The sequence below is a fragment of the Saimiri boliviensis genome, chromosome 13, assembly GCF_048565385.1.
Source record: "Saimiri boliviensis isolate mSaiBol1 chromosome 13, mSaiBol1.pri, whole genome shotgun sequence".
Lineage (NCBI taxonomy): Eukaryota > Metazoa > Chordata > Mammalia > Primates > Cebidae > Saimiri > Saimiri boliviensis.
In genome coordinates this window covers 109329534-109352575 of record NC_133461.1, presented here as the reverse complement: position 1 = coordinate 109352575, position 23042 = coordinate 109329534, and the positions used below count along the sequence as shown (strand labels likewise).

The 23042-nt window shown below is 40.1% G+C and overlaps 1 protein-coding gene across 2 annotated transcripts in view; it reads right to left on the bottom strand.

The window, feature by feature from the left end:
* CSMD1 (CUB and Sushi multiple domains 1) overlaps positions 1-23042 on the bottom strand; it is a 2098967-nt gene that overhangs the window by 1932754 nt on the left and 143171 nt on the right. The window lies entirely within an intron of this gene.

The following is a 23042-nucleotide window of genomic DNA, read 5'->3' as shown; positions in this document are numbered from 1 at the left end:
GGGAGTTGGGGAGAGAGAGCATGGGGAGAAACGTCAGATATAGGTGAAGGGGAGGAAGGCAGCAAACCACACTGCCACGTGTGTACCTATGCCACAATCTTGCATGTTCTTCACAAGCACCCCAAAACCTAAACTGCAATAAAAAATAAATAAATAAAATAAATAAATAAAACCAACAAAAAAAAACTGCTGTCATTTATGGATTATCTACAAATATCAATATGCCATCTGGAGCCCTTACTATATGCCAAGCATTTGACACTATCGTCTGATCTGACTTTTGTCAAGATGGTGCTTGTTGTATTGTACCTATTTTTTTTTTTTTAATGTCAGAAGAAAATGAGACTCCAAGGGATTAAGGTATGTTTACAAAATGTCATGCTAAGGTTTGCCTGACTCCACAGGCACCTGGTGACACTCCCCTTTCTTTTTCATTGGAAAAGTCACGAAGTGATTCTCAGATTTTTGTTCATACTTCAATTAAATGGTCAATATTCACTAGACGTTTGCAAACACATGCCTGTGCCCAGCCTTGGGGTTCCAGCCCAATCCATATAACTTTAGGAAGATGACTGCAGCAGGTGCCCTGCGGGGCCCAGCATCTCCCGCCCCCTCCCCAGACACTCCCAGACAAAGCGCACGGCGTGCCACATCTAGAAGGCGCAAGGATGAGGATGAAGAACCAGCCGACACAAACAGACACACTCCCTTCAAGGCTGGGGCCTTTGAGTTTTAAACTTCTCGTCTGGGATCAAAAGTGAGGGGAACTCCAAATTCCCACGGAGCACACAGTCACTTGCAGAAGAAGCTTCCTCCAAGCAATTCCACGTTACCTTACAAGCAAACCAGAACCAACATCTCTTCAAAAACCTTTTATGTCCTGCTCACTGAACTGGTATGTGTCTTTGCTTTCCTGGTATTTTAATTACACGCACATACATCAGCAAACACACATGGAACACCCTGACTATGGGAGGGTTTGAGAGGTAAGGAGCTGGGACTTCGATGGGGACAAGACAAAGTATTTATTAGCCATAGTGGAAGGTTGTGGCTCTGGTTGCTACTGAGATGTCCAGTCTTTAGAGCAGATGGGCAGATTCTTAGGGAGCTGCAGTGCCTGGGTGATGTGCTGCAGTGGCACTGAGCTTCACACATGACAGCAAAACGCGGTGGGCATCAGCATCTGCCAAGGTCATCAGGAAGACTTTGGAGAAGAGGCGCTGTGGCCAGTGAAAAAGTTAGAAATGGTTCATATAAATATGTAGGGGGATTTCTCCAGGCAGAAGGAACTGTGTGAGCTGAAACATGAAGCCATGAGGGATACGAGGTTTTATGGAAATGATCTGTTGTCTGCTTGTAGTTAAAATTATTAACAGCTGACACTTATTAAGATTATAGTATGTGTCAAATATATCTGCTAAAGGCTTAAAATATATTTCATCATACATTTTTCCTAACAAAAAGCTCAGGCAAATGCGACAATGATTTCCACTTAATTGTGAAGGAATTAAAGTGGAGAGAGATTACTGATTGGACCATCTCCTAACTATTAAAAAGTGGACCCAGAGGACCCAGACTGCTGTCCCCAGGGTCAGTGATCTCGACCGGTATGATTAAAGCAGGTGCATGTGTGGGTGTGTAGGGGGGTGTTAGAATTGCTAAACATCAGAAAGCTCAGAACTCTAGCTCAAGCACTCTACATTTAGTTTCCTTTCTTCTAAAAGCTCTAGTCTAATTTTTTCAAGGAAATTCCTGGCCTGCCCGGGTCACTGTTTCTGATTTAAAATAAATGAACTGTCCTTCATCACTTCAATAGCTTAGATGAGAACATCTTAGGTGGAAAGTAGACACCACTTTCCAATTCTAACTTCGATTGAGAATGACAGTTTTGAAACATGGTGACTTTTCACGTATTCACAAAGTTTACAAAGAACAGAGGACAAATTGACTCAGTTCCACAGGCTGTATAGGAAGTGTGGATGTGAGCCTTCGGGAAACTTACAATCATGGTGGCAGGGTGAATGCAAAGCAAGCACGTCTTCACATGGCAGCAGGAGGAGGAGACAGCGAGGGGAAAGTGCTGAACGCTTTCAAACAACCAGCTCTCATGAGAACTCACCGTCATGACAACAGCAAGGGGGAAATCTGCCCCCATGACCCAATCACCTCCCACCAGGCCCCACCCTCAACACTGGGGGGTCTCAATTCAACATGAGATTTGGGTGGGGACACAGAGCCAAACTGTATCACCCACTAACTGTTGCTGTTAAGTAGACGAGTTATCATAATAGGCGAATTGTTATATTCCAAACGGAGCACACGATTTCTGAAACAAGGACGTTCTATGCAGATACTGTATCCCTGCAGCAGAAGAGACAACCCTACGTAGAGTGTTGCCTGCACAGCAAGGCCTGGATCAATATCTGGTGGAAGGAGGGTGACTCTTCGAACCTATTTAAAGAAACTTCCGATTTACATTGACTTCTATTGGTTGTCTTAGGATATGATCCCATGGAAGGACAGATCAGCTGACTAAGATGGAAACTTCCAATCGATTGCAAGTTGGCTACACTGGCTAGCTCTGTACTCTAGTGAAGGTTGTAAATAACAAACAGTAAATGTTACTTGGATTGGTGGTCAGTAAAAGGAACTCTGAGGTGCCTCCCTAACACACCACTCCTCTCCTTTATTCCATAGAAGCCCCTGACTATTCTCTTCCTTAGCGCCCTAGAGTCGTGAGACCCAATTTTTATAAAATAGATCTGGGATGCAATCTTGCACATGGCCAGCAGGTGCCACCATCAGCAACATAATTTTAATATTGGACTCCTAGATATGTTCACATGAATTCCTTTCGTTTCCTGTTACATGATTGAAATAAAACAATGTCTAAAATTTGAAACATCTAATTTATACAGATGAAACAAGGATGTCTCATGTCAGGTTTAAATCTGTAATATTTTGGAAGACAATACATATTTGGATGTGGTTAAGAGAGGGAAGAAAAAATGGTTAGAAGGTGGGACGTCAAATATCTACCTAGTACCATTTATGTGCTACATGTTACGTATTGGGAACGGAAAAACAGATAAGATTTACCTGGTGGTAAGAACGCATCATCTGTGGGAAGACACAAGTTAGGGGAGATACAAGCAATATAGGTGTGAGTCCTAACAATGTTGTGAAAAAATGCAAATATGATTGAGAAGGTACGCGCCTATGGACTCACAGGAACTTTTACATAGGCAGTGAATTTTGAGCTGAGCAGTATTTATTTTTTTAAGACGGGATTTCACCATGTTGGACAGGCTGGTCTTGAACTCCCGACCTCAGGTGATCCACCCGCCTTGGCCTCCAAAGTGTTTGGATTACAGGTGTGAGCCACCACGCCCAGCCTGGGAATCATTTATTATTAAGAAGGCAACTCTAGACACAGTGTGCAAGATAGACCAAGATGGTAGGAACTGAAGTCAAGCACAGTCAATAGGCATTTATTTATTAGTGTCAGAGAGGAGATAAAGGATCGAATTGCAACCGTGGCAGTGGGAAAGCTAAGGAGAGGTCACAACGGAGGCGTCTTTGGAGATTGGCTTTGAAAAGAGTGGAGACAGGTTGACCATGAGGGGGGTCAAGGCAAAGAGCTAATATTCCCAGAAGATTCTGAGATGAGTAATTTAGAAGTTGAGCATATGATTTCACCATTAGCAAAAATAAACTAACAAGAGGTAAAACGCCCAATTGTGGAACTAAAGGGAGAGATACTAAATTCTTATACATACTGAATTTGAGAGACCTGTGAAACACTGAAGTACACAAATCCAGTGGAGTCAGCTATCTAAGGGTGGTTAAGCTAAGACACAGAGATTTTAGAATTACCCTAACACAATATTTTATCATCCATATTTTGCAAATGAGTAACCTGAATTGCTCAGGTAATAAAATGACAATAAACACTGGTGAGTTTGCATGTAACCTTTTTCTTTTATTTGCCACAATGATTGTGGCCAGTATATTTTAGTTCAACATCAATCAAATATCTCTCAGGTGGTAGACACAGTCCTAGGTGCTGCAGCTGCAAAAATGAGTAATTCTCAACAGCGTTGTATCTCACGAACCATCCAGACACACTAACATTCGCACATCAAGCCAACTACCATGGTCACTAAGAGTTGGTTGATTTAAATGTTGCCTCTTTTTTCTCTTTTTGGAAACCTAACTATGGATTATAAGTACAAAGGAGGGAAATCTAATTTAGATTTTAAGAATGAATGAGGTGCCTTCTAGCTAGCTGTAAAACATTCTAGCAGATTCCAACTAGGATGTGAAAAATAAATAGAGATGGTTCCTGCCTTCCAATGAGTTCACGGTGTAGAATAATGGATATATACAAGTAATGCAAGAAAAGATCAAATGTCAGAGCTTCAGCTTTCCCATTTTAAATACAGGTTTTATAAGGCTACTTTAAAACTGAGGTTATTTAAATTGTTAATTGTGAATTGATTCAGACATTCATTTACCTTGAGGTATTAGATAGGTTAATTAACTACCATGACTCATTTTTCAAATTATAACATGAAGACTAATTTTCACTACCTTCTGGCTCTAAGATGTTAATTAATACACTTAGCAGTGCACCATTCCCAAGTCTTATGAACATTTCTACGTGGGGCCATGCCACATCTTGCTGACAGACATTGCTGCCTCAGCTGGGATTGCTATCACCAGCAAGGAGGAGAGATTTGTCCACATTCTATTCCACAGGACGGGTGCTCTTGAACAAGGCAGACAGGTAACATGAATCATGCATATGCTAATTGTAATAAATAATGAAAATATTTAGACACAGTGAGGTTTGAACTTGAACTTTATGAATAAATTTTGATTAGTATGCAGTGCAAGCTATATACTCTGCTTTTGTTCTTACTCTGAAAAGGCATTCATTACTTAATTATGCTTTGAAATTTTACAGCTATTTGCTCCTCTCTTTGCTTCTACCTTTCTATCTTGGAGCAAAGAAGTCACAAGTTCTGATCCCCCAGATATCAACGTATATGTCTCCACAGGGGTCTTGGCTCATGCGTGGAAACACTGCTGTGCTCAGGTCCTGTGTTCCTGTCAGCCAAGTATAAAAATAGATGCTGTCTCCAAAGAAAGGAGCCCAGTGCTAAGAGCCAACTCTGACTCCGTCTAAGGCCATGGTTGTTGCTGTATAGAGTTATAACTAAAGAAGCCTCCTGGCTGTTGAAAGGAAATTCTCTGTAGCATGGATGTCCTTTTTTTTTTTTTTTTTTTTTTTTTTCTTTGTAAGAGCCCACCCAGAAGACAGCGTGCTGGTACACAACAAAGTGGTAATTAATGAGGGCTTCAGTAAGCAATTTCATTTCTAATAGATCCAAGTGATATGATGTGTAAATTGGAAAGACAGTAACAAATGCTGCTGAGGATATGGAGAAAAAGAAACCCTTACATACAGCTACTTCGGAGAACAGTTTGGAGGTTCCTCAAAAAACTAAACATGAAGTTACCATATGATCCAGTAACCCCACTCTTGGGCATATACCCACCCCCGAAAAAAAATGAAACCTGTATATCAAGGGAAGTCTGCACTGCTATGTTTGTTGCCACACTGCTTACAATAGCAGAGATTTGGAGGCAACCTTAGTGTCCATCAGCAGATGATAAAGAAAATGTGCATATACACAATGGAGTACTAGTTACCCGCGAAAAGAATGAGATTTTATCACCTGCAACGATGTCGATGGAACTGGAGATCACTGTGTTAAGTCAAATAAGCCAGGGACAGAAAAACAAACACAAAAATATAATCTTTTATAGTTCTGGTTCTTATTTGTGTTATCTAAAAATGATAACAACAAAACTCATGAACACAGAGAATACAAGTATGGCTGCCAGAGGCTGGGAAGGAGAGTGGGGGGGTTCCTGGGGAGGTAGGGATGGTTAACAGGTACAAAAAGAAGTTAGAAGGAACAAGACCCACTATTTGATACCACAATAGGGTGACTGTAGTCAGTAAACACTGTACATTTTAAAGTGACAAAGAACACAATGGACTTGTCACTCAAAGGATCAGTGCTGGATGGGATGGATACGACATTCCCCAGCACGTGCTGCTTTAATATATATAGCTTGCTTGGATCAAAACATTTCATGTACCTGATAAATAGACACACCAAATACATACCACAAAATTAAAAAAAAATAAATAAATAAACTGAAAGGACAGATATCTGACCATCTACCAAAGCTCCCTGGGGTGGCGCCTATGAAGCCAGCGACCGGCAGCACCTTCTTCCTCTCTGGTCTACGGCCTCCTTAGCTCCAGGAGCAAACTGCAGACAAGACAGGGGAAATGGGGTGACCATGAAGGGATATAGTGGCTTTGCTGGTGACAAAAATGAGTGAGAATACAGAAAAATTACTAAAAGTGGCTTTTTTTAAGCAAGAAGAAAACACAGCTTTCTGCAACTTCTGCAAGTTTGCTTGTGGGCAGCGTTTTCCACACTCTTCAATCCTTTGACATCTCCTTAGGGCTTCCTTCTGGGTTTTAGTCACTTACTGACTGAGCAAGTAGTGTCCGGAGACGCCAGTCACTGTGCTAACATAAATGTTCAGGGAAATAAAATTAAAAGTGGCTCTCGGCCTCAAAGACGATGCAATCGATTATTGGAGACAGAAGAAGAAAGAGAAGATTGCAACCTGATATTGGTTCTATGGCAATGAAGCATAGCTCAAACCAGAGGGAAGGAAAACAAGCAACTCCTGATAAAGACACTTCGAACAAATGTGATTCTGTCTCCTAACTCTCCCTTGGGGGGCAAAATCTCTACCTCACTCTTACCTGCCTACACTTGGGTGGAGGTGCCTGTCGAGGATATATTCGTAAACCATCAGTCTGTGGTTTGGCAGATGGAAACATGCTATTGCAGTACAGGACATCCACTGCAGACTCGGAGGAGGGATGAGAAGCATTTAAAAGAGACCTTTAACTGCAGGGGAGACTTTCTCAAGCCTCTTCTATTGCAAGCCAGGAGCTCACATAAAGACTAGCAGCAGGGAAGGGGACCTCCCATCCAGAGTTCAGTCAGCACTGACAGACACTGACTCCCCAACCACGTGCTTCCACGCGAATGTGACACCTCTTGTTTCTCTTACTCCGTCTCCAGGAACAATCTTTATTTTTCTATTGCCCACAACTTAAGCTCTAAGCTTACATAAACTTATTTTATGAAAGACAAATTTCTGACAAATTAAGCAATGCATAATTTTTTTTTTCTACCAATTACTTCAACCTATTTATGCCTTCTTAACATTCAGTCCTGTGGTTGCCATTATAACTTTCTGGAATCAGTTTCTTGCCTGTCTGCTTTGTATTTCTGACCTGGTGCTTCCGTCCTCTGAATCAGCTTCCTGCCTTGAACTCCATGGCTTCTTCAAAAGCTGAGCATCCTAACGAAAATAGTTCCTCCTTCCCTTCATCAGGTTCAAAGAAGGAAGCTCTATCAAGAATCACTCTGAACTTGCAACCCTTCCTTTAATAAAACCACCTAACTTCAGCATCCCAATTGCCTGTTGTTCATTCGTTCATGTATTTGTTTATAGCAGACAGAAGGGACATTGCATATGCAATGAATGCATACAACCAAGCGAATGAACTCCATCATTATGTCGAAGTATCACATCACAGTTAGCTCAACACTGTACAAGTTTTACTTAATACTTTTAGTTCTGAACAACAAAAAGAAAAGCCAGACATTTAGAATGACATTTACACTGTAACATCCTAACTCAGCTAAGGATTGCAATTTTATCTGGGTTCTGGGAGCAATTACTTCCTGGGGAAGAACAGGCCACTAACATGAACAAGGTTCAGCACAAGAGATGAAATAACAATTTTCTGCTTAACAAGGACTTTTGTTCTTCACACACAAGTCTGTGCATAAATCTAAGGCAGATTTCAGAACTCTCACTTCTCTTGAAGTCAAAGATAAGAACAATTTTGGTCATAGATTATAGTTTATGAAGTTTAATGGCCTCAATTTTTAAAAACCTTCCGCGGAAAAACATAAACAACAGACTTAGACCTTTTAAATTAACTATTCTTAAAAATCATCTTAGTAAAGTTGATGTTTGCATGCTAGAATGAGTATCTTTGAATTCTTAGTACGAGCTATTCTGAGAGCGAAATATATATATATATATATATATATATATATATATTTACTCCTGTGCTTCTCCTCAGTACAACTCTACAACAGAGACTCTGAGACCAAACGTTTCCAGAGTGTGCAAGTGTAAAGGAGGAATGTGGAACTTACAAGCACTTTCACCTCACACGTACAAAAGCTTGGTTCTGCCTTCACAGCCGCGGCTTTCCCCTGCAGGCTGCATCCCTAGGCTTGGTAAGAGCCGATCTGTCCACTCCCGTAGAAGCCACGGGAGCACCTGCCAGCTGCGGGCTCTTGAAGGCTGTTAGGCAGATCACCTGCACCTGCAGCTGCACCGAGGCCCCTCCGCTCATTCCTGATCGTGTCTACGATTCTCTCCTGTGCCACCCTCACTTCGCCAGCTGGTAGCCCTTCCACGGAAAGCATTCCTGCCTTAGGATGTTTCGTTACTGTTACGCTGCCGCCTTCTAGTCAGCACAGCTGTTACATGTTATCTGTCATGTACTAATAACTGTACGAAACTGGCAGATTACTCGCTACTAATCTGAACTTAAACATAATCTGAATCTTGAACATATATTGAAAACATTTTAGTTAACCTTTTACATGTTCGAGGTTATAGTCGGTTCTGAAAATGTGTCTGATATAACCCGTTAGATCTTTTGTTATATTCGATACAGTAATAGTAAATTTATAGTGGTAAGAGACTTGCTGAAGGAGCAGCTTTTGAAATTAACTTCCCAGAGAAAAAAATATAATGAAATACAATAAATGTAATAAAATATACCTAACATGACAGAATTTTATTACCAAATGAGCATTGCTATGCTTTCTGAGTGATGCGTCCTGCAAAAGCTGCGTGTTATTAGTCAGTGCCTGCAAGAGACAACTTTTTTATGTTGTGAAGACCACTGCCTCAGATTCTCTTTGCCCACTATCACACTAAACTATTAAAACGTCCATGTCTTTATGCCCAGGACCTTTGTACCAGGTAGGATTAGGTATAGAATTACAAGCAATCATTAACACTAATAATAAAAATACACTCTTGTTATTGAGTGCCTACTGGTTGCCTGTCTTAACCAACACTACTACTGTAAAGTGAAAACAAATATTCCTAATATGTAAGTTTAAAAAGAAAGAACTGGTCTGGTCTGATAAGGAACATGTCCTCTTATTTTTTATTTATTTATTTATTTTTGAGATGGAGTTTCGCTCTTGTTACCCAGGCTGGAGTGCAATGGCGCGATCTCGGCTCACCGCAACCTCCGCCTCCTGGGTTCAGGCAATTCTCCTGCCTCAGCCTCCTGAGTAGCTGGGATTACAGGCACGCGCCACCATGCCCAGCTAATTATTTGTATTTTTAGTAGAGACGGGGTTTCACCGTGTTGACCAGGATGGTCTCGACCTCTTGACCTCGTGATCCACCCCCCTCGGCCGCCCAAAGTGCTGGGATTACAGGCTTGAGCCACCGCACCCGTGGGAACATGTCCTCTTAACTGAGCGCTCACAGTCAGCCCCCTGGGCCCACACCGTCAGCACCAATGTTCTTTGTATAATATTCCCGCCTTGGGAAAGTGTCTGTTCCAAAGCACCTTTGTCGACGGCAGAAACAATGGGTACCATCATCTTTATTACTGAATCTATATGTAAATAGTGGTCAGAGCTGCTTCTCTCCATGCAAAAACAGATATTATACATCATGTTGATATATCTAGATGAAAGAAAAACAAATGAAATCTCATGTTTCATTTTGCCAAAGCAGCCTTTGGTGATCGATTAGCCTTAAGTTTTTTTTTTTTTTTTTTTTTTTTTTTTTTTTTTTTTTTTGAGACGGAGTTTCGCTCTTGTTACCCAGGCTGGAGTGCAATGGCGCGATCTCGGCTCACCGCAACCTCCGCCTCCTGGGTTCAGGCAATTCTCCTGCCTCAGCCTCCTGAGTAGCTGGGATGACAGGCACCCGCCACCACGCCCAGCTAGTTTTTTGTATTTTTAGTAGAGACGGGTTTCACCATGATGACCAGGATGGTCTCGATTTCTTGACCTCGTGATCCACTCGCCTCGGCCTCCCAAAGTGCTGGGATTACAGGCTTGAGCCACCACGCCCGGCCAAGATTTTTAAATATATTGAAAACAATCACAGATTTACGCTGCTTAAGAACTACTTTATTCTACAGTTTGGAACCACAGAGCTTCTTGAGGGCAGGGACCACACCTTCTCTACCCTTTTTATTCTAAGAATATAACAAATCCCTAACAATTTAGGTGCTCATTCAATGTTAAATGAATGAACAAATGAAGGAAACAGCATTGGGCGAGTCACTAAATGATCTTAAGTAAAATAAAAAGTCATGAGTCATACCTAAAATAAAGATCAGCTAAAACCCATTACACCGAAATTTAGAGGATTTAAAAAAATAATCATATGGAAGTTCAGAACCGGCTGTGCACAATGGCTCACACCTGTAATTCCAGCTCTTTGGGAGGCCGAGGTGGGTGGATCACCTGAGGTCGGCAGTTCGAGACCAGCCTGGCCAACATGGAGAAACCCCATCTCTACTAAAAATACGAACATTAGCCAGGCAATGGTCGTGGTGGATGCGTGTAATCCCAGCTTCGTGGGAGGCTGAGGCAGAAGAATCACTTGAACCTAGGAGGTGGAGGTTGCAGTGAGCTGAGATTGTGCCATTGCACTCTAGCCCGGACAAGAAAAGTAAAACTCCATCTCAAAAAAAAAAAAAAAAAAAAAAAAGAAGCAGCAGCAGCAGCAGCTCAGAACGTACGTAAGCTTTAAGATCAAAACCAGGAAACACCTTAACCATGAGCCTAAAATACGTTTATTATTTCCCTCCTACTCCTGGGTACTGTTTGGAGCTGTTGATGAAAATAAAGTATTTATGAAACAATGACTATAACTGTCCTGAATGCATTTTGTTCTTTCTTCAATTCATAGGGAAACCCTAGAACAAAGCAATTTTTTTAAGGATTTGAGAGAGATGCTTTTCAATCAACATATAAATTTCCTGGATATCACCTATGTGTACCAGTCTGTGTTAGAGATGTAAAAAGGTGGAAGGGGCCATCCAGACCTCCTTAGAACATGCAGTCTTATTGAAAAGATAGGCCAGATACACATGAAAAGAATTGTAACTGTAAAAAGGTGAACTGAATGTGGAAATTGAGGAAACCAGGGAAGTCAAAGGTTATTTTAATATAAATGTGAGTCTTTCAAAGGCATTGAATTTTGGCCTTCCATTGGGATAATTATTTACCAGAATTATATAATGGACTTTTCATATTGTGCTTTGGCTTAAACTAAACCTTATTCTTAATTTTTCCCCCTTTTGCAATCTCTAAAACTTCAAATGCAAGCCCGGTTATAATAATCATTATCCTCTAAACTAAATTTTGATAATCTTTCATGAGTTGCCAGATGCAATGGCTAATTTGAGGAAATGACTTACTCAAAACTATAGCAAGTGTTCACTTAACAGTGAGCACTAAAGGTTACAGTGTAGAAGCCATATTCAGCCTAAGACACGTGTATCTCTGCTGCAAGGAAGCTGGACAGTTACGTGCAAAACCACACTCAGCAATGCTCTTCCCTGTTGGTCAGTAGCATCTAGACGTCATAAAAATTTTAACAAAAAAAAATTTTTATGAGCTAGATGCTACTAGAACAAGAGACTTCTTGAGCATTACTTCTTTCTTATGCCAGCATTGAAAAACAGAAATTAATAGTCACACTTTAATGGAAACCATTTCAAAACAGAGTCACTTTCTCAAAGTAGCAAAGCTCTTAAATATTTTTTTTCAATACTTAAAGTCTTATCAATAGAACAATAGAAAATTCAAATTGGAATAAATCTTAAAGGTTGTATAATCCTAAATGACCAGTGCATGTGAAAATCAGCAGATTCTCGTTTTCTTTGTGTTCAAAGGTTGCTGAATAGTCGTCTAGCATGCTATTCAAAGACTCCAATATCAACTGAGCCCAGTTAAAATAAGAGATGCTAATTAACTCTCTTAGAGCTAAATATAACCCGATTCATTTGTTAGGATGTGTGAACTGAGAGCTGAGGAAGTTAGCAAACATGCCCAAGGGTGCACTACCAGTCTTCTTCCTGGGTAGGAATGTTCCATACCACTATATAGATTGAAAGGGGCAATTTCCTGCATCTGATGATTCTGGGGTTTATGATGTCTCCCTTACCAAAGACACCCATTTATGACCTAATACTTGTGCCAGTATTTCTACTACAGATTCACTCCTGAGGCCCAAAACTTAATAACTTATTAAAATATATACCTTAGGGATGATTAAGACCTTAAGAACTCTTTATTGTCTCCGTGACTTTCCATGCAGCACATTTTGAGGGATTACAGCAAGAAAAGAAAAAAAAAAAAAAAAAAAGAGAGAGAGAGAAATTGTGTGTATAAAGCAAAGTAGCAAAGACGAATCAATCTAACTCCCCCATTTCTGGTCTTCACAACCATAAAGTTCCAATCTAAAGGTGCTGTCCATTTCCAGGAAAAATTTCCTTTGTCCAAGACAGGAGTTTTGTTTTCTGTGGACATAGAGAACTCTACCCGAACCTTATTGATTTCCCTCTAGTTACTCTAGTATGTGTTTTATCTACTCTTCCAGGCAATATTATTCTGTTCTACACAGTGCCTACCACAATGCAGTGATGTCGTGTATAAGATGTCTCAGGGAAGTATCTGTTGAATGAACAAACTGATAAAATATAAAATAGAATCAAGGGAAGCACTGGAGACGTGATCCCTGTATTTGGAGTCAACTGCAATTCCACAAAGCCTTACCGTGACTTCCACACCCAGAGAGCTCTGTGCTGGGTACGCAGGAGTTAGATCAAAAGCTAAGGTAGAGAAAGCTGAAATAGAAAGGTGTGCTTCTCATGAATCTACAGGAAAAAATGAGACTGTGATCATTTGAGAAGGACCCTCTTAGCCCATAGACTATGGTCACTGCATGCATGTTAAACACCTCATCTTTCTATCCTTTAGGGGGAAAAGTAGTCCCTGCAGTGTTTATCTAACATCTGACACTGGTTTTCATTTACAAATCGTATGTTTTTCAACCAAGTACGAGTCAAGTTCTACTATATGTAGCACAGAAAAAAAAATGTTAATTGTAGGCACCTGGCAATTTGAAGTAGTGAGGTTACATTTCCTACTAAAACTAGCATTTTGGGACTCAACGTTATTGTTTACCTAAAAGTCCTCAAGCATCAGTAGATAGGCCTGTTACGGATACAATTTTTTTTTTTTTTTTTCAGATCACTGGGAGAAACTCATGCCCTTCCCATAGGAAATTAACAGATCTGAATATGGATGCTACAGCTTTCACCCACTTTTGATTTTTTATTACTCAGCATAATGCCATCTTTTTGCTCCTAACAGCCTCAATCAGCATTCTTGGCTGCGTCAAGGTCAGGGCTGCCTGCTGTGACTGGCTTGCAATTCAATAGCCAGCTGTAAGGGGGTGCAGGACATTAAGTGGACACAGAATGCTTTTTCTGTAACTCCTTTCAAAAAGCATCTTTTCTAAACAATCCATGCACAAACTATCTTTTTCTTAGGACCAGAAAGAAACAGAATTTACTCACTATTGTCTTAGAGTCTACACAACCAATCAGAATGATAATTACAATTATTTAAAAACCATCTAAGTGATAAATCTAATCACTTCTCCAGGCAAACTCACTAACTGACAAAAGATTTCTCATTCACAGGACAATCCAAACCAGCCTTTAAATCTTTAATATGCTAAGAGATATGCCAGAACTTCATCCGCTTAACAGTATCGCACAGCAAACAGGAGGATAGTTTTACTCAACTTCATGTTTCCCAGATGACACGACTCCACATGGCAGCTCATGAAGCTTAATAATCAGACCTATCGCATTTAAAAAAAAACAAATTTACATAATACTGCCAGTATTTCTACCACTAGCGATTCACTCCTGAGGCTCCATGGATACTTAGAAATTAAGTTCTACTAAATATCTATCTATTTAATTTTCCTTATTATATATTTGTGCTTTTATTCTCCCCAAAGCAGTAGGATTAGGATATAAAATTATCACTGACAAAAATTACGTCTTATGTGAAGTATACCAAATTATTACACAAATATGTTTAAATACATATTTTGGTTATTGTACGGGTCAGTACTGCATTTGATAAAGACACAACAAAACTACCAACACTTTTCTACTTAGAAAATGAACACTGATTAATGTGCCAGTTGTTTTCTTGATGCAGACACTAGCTAGCCAGGGAGTTCATATCCACACGGACACACACCATAGTTATGATGACCCGACTTACAGTCTATAGCCATTGCTCTCATCGACAACTCGAATCAACTAATAATCAACCAATAATAATTTCCAAAGGCACTCGGCAAAACATCTGAATGACAACTCACCGACTTTGAACTCAGGTTCTCCTCAACAACGTATTTTGGCCACTGTTAAACTCTGGCCTATGTGGTTTCTTGGACTTTCTATAATTAACATTTCCTGGGTTCCTACTCTGTGCCAGGCTCTATTTTAGTAGCTTGGGATTCAGAGTTGAAGCACAGACCGGAAAGTAAGATGTGCAAAATTTGGTCAGGGTCTAGGAGAGAATGATGTGCAGTTTGCCGAAAGCACAGAGAGGGAGCATTTGCTGGTGCTCAGGGAGCTGCTCAGGACCAACTTGAGTCATGTCCCAAGGCAGGGTTTTACTAAAGACAATTGATATTCACATTCGCTATTTAAATACAATTGGTAGCTAAGTTTTTCTCACTACCTAATGAGGATTTCATCAGTCACCTTGACTAACTAAAATGAGGAGGTTACTGCTAGCATATGAACTTTGCCCCTTTTGCATACACGTTCAAAAGAATAGAGACTCTGCTATGAATTTGCTTAGTCAGAACATGATAGTCGACATCCACCTTTTCTGTGTTCTTCCAGAATGAGCGCTTTTACCAATCAGTGTTTGTTGTCCTAGATCCCAAATCAAACGAACGATTGCAGGGCTTAGAACTTGCACGTGGCCATCAAGTCACTTGTCTCTTTCTCCTGTTCTGCTATTTTGTATGAAAACGAGCTCATGCACCAAAGTAGCAACACACGCCCAGGGGCTTTTTTTTTTTTTTTTTTTTTTTTTTTGACCTGTGCAAGAAATAGAGCTCTTACTTTGAAGTTTGGAAATGTGTGAAGTACGATCTTTCACTTGCTACTTCCTTTTATACCTTACTATCTGATAGCCTGTAAGGAAATGTGAGCATATGGGTTTATAGACGGATTCCCTTGCAGGGAGGGCTGACCTGGTTGTCTTCCTGAAGCCACCGCTAAGCTAACTCAGCCAGTGCCCCAGCCAGGCTTGTCCTTGAGGTTTGGGCAGTACTGCTGTCTGTCTTAGTTGACTGCGCCTGTGACCACCCTCCTGACAGCAACTCCCACACCCGACCTTAAGATTCTGTTTTAAATTCAAGGTACCTTTCCACCCGCTGCAGGAGGCTTAGGTTTGGTGACTACCCCAGCCACTCCTGGAAATTGTAATAGCTAAGAATGACAACATGGACTTTTAGCCTAGCTCTTCAAAGTTCTCCTTTCTTCAAGTTGGTCCCATTTTTGATTAAAATCTTGTTCTTATTCTTAATCTTGCTTCCCAGGTCCAGGATATCTTATCTTCTAAGTTAGAAAGTAAATTAGAGAGTGAATGTGTTTGCAAAACTATATCCAGCATACATGTGCATATACATATATATCAACTGTATCTGTAAATATTCTTGAAATGGAGTAATAGTGAACCTTACTGGAAACTGAAAACCACGTGCTTCTAAAACACACTGGGAGAAAACATATTCACTGGGAAAAAACATTATGTAGTGACTTTCTTTCAAGATCTATTACATAATTTCATTAAAAATTTTTCAGTAGAAGAAACAACCTTTGTTTTTTAAAAAGCATCCTTGTTCTGATAATTGGCGAACTTTATCAAAACAGGGCACCATGCTATGCATGTATACCAAGCCTTGATTTGAAAAGAGAACTTGTAGCTACTTCTTTGTTTCTGAATGCCACCCTCTCCTAAGTTACTATCTTTTTGTATGCAAATTTAAGGTCCCTGACTGGGTAAAATTAATTAATGCTTAAAGTAATAACGGGTTTGATGGTGCACCATATCCTTAGCACTTTAGAATCTCTAAGACGATTCTAAGAGAATTAATTGGCGTAAACAACTTCAGACAACAGATCTTGCATATTTAAATCCTAAAGAATCACACTACCACCACATTTTAAGACACCAGATTTTTTAAAAAATCATTTTCAATAAACTTTGAAAATTTTTCAACACTTTTGGATTTACAGAAAAACTGTGTAGATTGTGCAGACTTTCCAACACCTCACACCGACTGCCCCACTATTCACATCTTAAATGAGTGTCATACATTCGTCATGGTTCGTGGACCAGCACTGGTGCATTTTATTACAGAGTCCATACTCTATTAGGATTCTTTTCATTTTTGCCTAATACGCTTTATCTGTTTCACGACCCCACTGTAACATTCACACACGGTTTCTCCTTACGCTCCTCGATGACTGTGATAGTTTCCTGACTCTTCTTGTTTTTCCTGACCAACCTTGACAGTTTTCAGGACTGCCAGTCAGGTCTGCTGCAGAGTTCCTCCTTACTGAGATTTTCTTTTTAACAGCTTCAGATATAAGTCATACACAATGTATCTATTTAAAGTATAAATTCCGGTGTTTCTGTATATTCCCAGACATGTGAAACCACCGTTGATTTTAAATATTTTCATCACCACAAAATGAAACCCTGTACCCTTTACAAGCACCCTCCACCAATCCTTTCAAGGCAAACTCTCACCAACTCCGCCTTCCAGGGCCTACACAACAACTCGTCTACTTTCCCTGTTGGGGACATTTCCTATTAATGGAGTGATGGACTTGCAGCTTGGGTTTGCAACTGGGTAAGTAATCTTGCAGCTTGGGTAAGCAATCTTGTTTAGGCTATGGCCAAGGTTCATCCATGCCGTAGCATGTATTAGTACTTCATTCGTGGTCTGGCTAAATTATATTTCATTGTACAGAAATGACACATTTTGTCTATCCTTTCATCTATGGATAGACTATTGGGGGTGTTTCGACTTTTTGAGTAGTTTGAATAATGCTGCCATAAACACTTTTGTACCAGTTTTCGGGTGAATACAGACATGGGCTGCGTAACGACCTTTTGGTCAAGGATGGACCACCTAAGAATACAATGGTGGTCATGTAAGATTATAGTGGAGCTGAAAACTTCCTACGGTCTAGTGAGGGTGTGGCCTCTGTAACACTGTGATGCAGCACGTTAACTAATCTACCATGTTGCCAGTCATTAGAAGTCTAGCACATAAAATGATGTCCAGAACATAATAATAATAAACAACTATTTCTGGTTTATACATGTACTATATTATGCTTTTTATTGTTATTTTAGAATGGACTTGTTCTATTTGTAAATAATACTAACTGTAGAACAACCTCAGGCAGGCTCTTCAGGAAGTATTACAGGAAAAGGCATTGTTATCCTAGGAGATGACAGCTCTACACCTGTGATTGTCCCTGAAGACCTTTTAGTGGGACACTATTTGGTGGTGGAAGACAGTGATATGTATGATTCTGATCCTGTGTAAGTCCAGGCTAATGTGCCTCTGTGTCTCAGCTTTTAACAAAAATGCTTAAAAAATAAAATAAAATTTAAATCTAGAAAAAATGCTTGTAGAATAAAGCAATAAAGAAAATATTTTTGTACAGCTGTGCGAGTGTTAGTATTTTAAGGTGTTATTACGAAAGAGTCACAAGTTAAAAAAAAAAAAAACTGAATGTTTGCTGAGAATAATGGTTCCCAGCTTCTTCCATGTCCTGGAAAGGGTCATAGACTGATTCTTTTTCACGGCTGCATTGCATTCCACGGTACATATATGCCACATTTTCTTTCTTCAGTCTATCATTTATGGGTATTTGGGATGGTTTCAAGTCTTTGGTATTGTAAACAGTGCTGCGATAAACATATGTGTGCATGTATCTTTATAGAATGATTTATAATCCTTTGGCTATATACCCAGTAATGGGATTGCTGCATCAAATGGTATTTCTGGTTCTAGATCCTTGAGGAATCACCACACTGTCTTCCACTATGGTTGAACTAATTCACACTCCCACCAGCAGTGAACAAGTGTTTCTATTTCTCCACATCCTCTCCGGAATCTGTTGTTTCCTTTTTAATGATCGCCATTCTATCTGGCTTGAGATGGTATCTCACTGTGGTTTTGATTTACATGTCTCTAATGACCAGTGACGATGAGCTTTTTTTTTCATGTTTTTTGGCCAGATAAATACCTTCTTTTGAGAAGTGTATGTTCATATCCTTTGCCAACCTTTTGATTTTTTTTTTCCTGTAAATTTGTTTATGTTCCTTATAGATTCTGGACATTAGCCCTTTGTCATATGGACAGATTGCAAAAATTTTCTCCCATTTTATAGGTTGCCTGTTCATGCTGATGATAGTTTCTCGTAGGGAGAAGACCTCATAAGTGCTCAGGCAGGAGCCAAAAGCCTCAGCCTATTCCCTTATAAATAACGAAGAACAAAGTAACTAGAAATATAACCGTAGTAGTTATTAGCTATTCCTACGTGATCTTAATTCTTTTACTAACGCCTCTCAGGTCGTAAGCGTGAATCTGGGGTGACACTGTGAAATGAATGAGTCTAAGGCAAGACGCTTTAAGCCCTCTGTCACTCCTGCGTAAGGGCTGCCGGAGGGCGCCTCGGCTGAGTGGCAGGCAGTGCCAGCGCTGGGAAAGTGCCTGCTGTTTAGCCAGCTAGGGAAGGAGACATCCAAAATAGCTGAGATGTCTGTTTCTTCAGAGGAGTCAGGGGAAAACTCCAGCCTCCAAGCTCTTGTGGTAAGTAAGGCCTGACAGCTGTCAGGTAGGCCCGCAGATCTCCGGGGGCTTAACTGTCTCTATGTGACGCTGGGCTTCTGTGTCACATTCCATGTCTGCTTTCTTGTTCTGCTTCTGCACCTGGTTCCTTTTTTCTTCGAAAAGATAATCAGTAATAGTAATATAAACCTTAATATTTTAGTTCTCGCATAAGTATGGAAAAAGTCCCTATGCATTATGGTCCTTACCTCACTTCCAGTGCCAGAAATTCCTGAGCCCCCACCTGCATGCCACGCCCTATTTTACCCTGCCCCTCGGAGCAGACCCCCAAGGCCACGCCCCACCTATGCCCTACCTTCCCTGCCCCCAGATTTGCAACTCAATAAAAGTGAGAGTGTCCACACATTCTCGGTCACTGCTGGTCTCTGAGATTTGGGCAGCAGTGGACCCCTGGGCCCAAACTCTCTTTTCTCAATCTCCGTGCCTTGTGCCTTTTATTTCTACAATTTCTTGTCTCTGCACCAGCCAGGAGGGGTTCACAGAATCCTGTAGGTCTAGACCCTAAGGTTTCTTTTGCTATGCAGAAGTTCTTTTGTTTAATTAGATACTATTTGTCAATTTTGGCTTTTGTTGCCATTGCTTTTGGTGTTTTAGTCATGAAGTCTTTGCCCACGTCTATGTCCTGAATGATATTGCCTAGATTATCTTCCAGGGTTTTCAAACTAACACAGGAACAGAAAACCAAACACTGCATGCTCTCACTCATAAGTGGGAGCTGAACAACGAGAACACATGGACACCGGGAGGGGAACATCACACACCAGGGCCTGTCAGAGGGTGGAGAGCTAGGGGAGGGAGAGCATCAGGATAAATACTTAATGTAGATGACAGATTGATGGTGCAGCAAACCACCGGGCACATGTATACCTGTGTAACAAACCTGCACCTTCTGCGCATGGATCCCAGAACTTACAGTACACCAAACTCACAAAAGGATTTTTTCTTGATTCAATAACAAATTAACTTTGGCTTATTAGTACTTTTTTTCTTTATAAACTTTTACATTTTTTTAGATGTTTTTAATTGGCAAATAACGTTTATTTCTCTTACGTTTTTAAGTTTGGTGTACCCTAATTGTACACTGTTATAAAGTCCACAGTAGTGTAAAGTCCTAGACCTCATGTTCAATTACTACTCACTCGCTGACTCACACAGAACAACTTCCAGTCTTAAAGGCTCCACTTATAACAAGTACTCTACACAGGTGTAGCATTTTTCATCTTTTATACCATATTTTGAGTGACCTTTTCTACTTTTAAATATGTTCCAATACACAGATACTTAATATTTTGTTATAGTTGTCTATAGTATTTAGTACAGTAACATGCTGTACAGGTTTGAAGCTTAGAAGCAACAGGCTTTGCCACACAGCCTAGGTCTCTTGTAAGATGTACCGTATTGTTTTTGTAAGTGCACTCTATGATTTTCATTCAAGGAGAAAATTTCCTAACAAAGCATTTCTCAGAATATATCCTCATTGTTAAGCAACACGTGACTGTACATGTTTTCACTGTTATGGGTTATAATTTAAAATGGCATTTCTTGATTATATGGTGATGCTGTGTTCAAGCATTCCAGGAATTACCAGACTGTTTGCTAATGTGGTTGCACTATTTCCTTCCAACCAGCAGCAGAGATGAGGGTTCTAATTTCTCTCCATCTTTGTTATGTACTTAGCATACCTGGCATTTTGTATTGTTGCCCTCCTGTTGGTTGTGAAGTAGCGTCTCATGCTGGTTTTGGATTGCATTTCCCTGGTGCCTAATAATGTCCAAAATCTTCTTATGTGAATATCGGTATCTATATATTTCCCTTCAAAAAATGTATATTAAGATCATTAACCTATTTTAACTGGGTTATTGATCTTTTTATTATTGGGCTCCAAGAGTACTTTGTATATTCTAGACGCAAATGCCTTATCAGATACACAGTTCCAAACATTTTCTCCCATTCTATGGCTTGTGATTTTACGGTCTTGATGGTGTCTTTGAAGAACAGATGATTTTAGTTTTGATAAAATTCTATTTATCTATTATTTTTGCTCTTGCCTTTCTTAAAAAAAAAAAATCTTTATTCTTTTGTCACTGATCTTCAGGAAGCTTCTCCCGTCAGACACATGACAGTTGCAAACATTGGTTACTTTCCAAAATCTTCCTTTTCTCTGCTTTGCACCACTTCTCCCTCGCACTCGCTGCCAGAATTTCAATGAAGTAGAAATCCTTCATCCTCTCCTTATCACTGTCTCTTTCTTTTCTCTCCGTGACTCTTTCGTCAGAGCCAAGTCTTTGCTCACTATCCCCTTAGCCCTCTCTCTCTCTCTCTCGATGAACTATAGAATGTTGTGAAGCAGTCGTGTGCACTCTTGTTCCATTTCCTCAATTTCCCTTCAACCCCACACCCAGGGGCACACCTATTATTTTACTGAAACTGCTCCTAAAAATTCAACCAGTGGCTTCCTTTTGCCGAATTCAATGAAATATGTTTAGTCCTCCTGCCACATAAACCCTTCATGCATTGAAGATTGCTTCCTTTGCCCCCTTTGTAAGCTCCTCCTTTTGCTGGCTTTCATGATCCCATCAATTCCTGCTTTTCCTTTTCTTTTTCCTGGCTGCATCTTCTCCATCAATTTCTCAAATTATTCTCCTGGCAACCTCTATTTTTTATATACATATAGTTGAGTATTTCATTCCTGGCTCTTCTCACTCCTTTATGTACTCTTAGGGGTTGAGATAGTCTACCTTCATAGGTTGAGAACCCTGGCCTGCATCTTCAGATGACATTCAATAGCTTATCCACCTCCATGTAGGTATTTCATAATAATCTCTGGAATCATCTGACTTCTCAATGTCTCCTGCTCTCCCTCTCCTCACTAAGAGTTCCATCATGTGGCATCAGCAATCATTCATATGACTAAAACAAACCTTAAGACTTCAAAAAAAAAAAAAACCTGTATTGAGATGAACATACTTTTAAGTCACTTTCCCACTTAACTTGTGCAATTAAATGTTTCCCGTGATAATTACAGAATGAGGCCACCATCACCAAAATTGGATTTCAGAATATTTCTCTCACTTCATAAAGCAATCTTACACCCATTTGCTATTACTCTTCATTCTCCCTCTGCCTTGTACACAGCCTGGGTAAACCACTAGTCTATATTCTCTCCCTATAGATTTAATCTCTCTCTGTACATTTGATCTGTCACTGAGATCTAACTTGTAATGCCTCCTCAGTTGGGCTTAATCTGTATACTTCCTTGGATTAGATTCCCTCTCTTTTTTTATCTTTTACTTGTAAAATTTCTATTCATCTTGGAACAGTATATACGTTTATTTTCTCTCATTTATTTTGCCAGAAGTGTTCTTTAATAGTACATATAGTCATGACATTCACTTACTGATTTGGTTTAGATATTTGTCCCTTCCGAATCTCATGTTGAAATGTAATCCCCAGTTTTGGAAGTGGGCCTTGAGCCAGGCATTGGGGTTGTGCTGTCCTTGCACTAGTGAGAGAGTGTTTGCGACATTTGTTTAAAAGTATGTGTCACCTCTTCTCTCTCTCATTCCCACTCTTGCTATGTGAAATGCTGGCTGCCTCTTGCCCTTAACAACATGATTTAATGCTTGTTGAGACCTCACCAGTTGAGACCTTATCTAGAGGTGAGACAGTTAAACATCTTTTACTTATAAACTACCTAGCCATGGGTATTTCCACATGGTAATGCAAAATCAGTCTAATATAGAAAAATGGTACCAAGAGTGGGATGTTGCTATAAAGATACCTGAAAATATGGAAGTGGCTTTGGAACTGGGTAATGGGTAGAGGCTGGA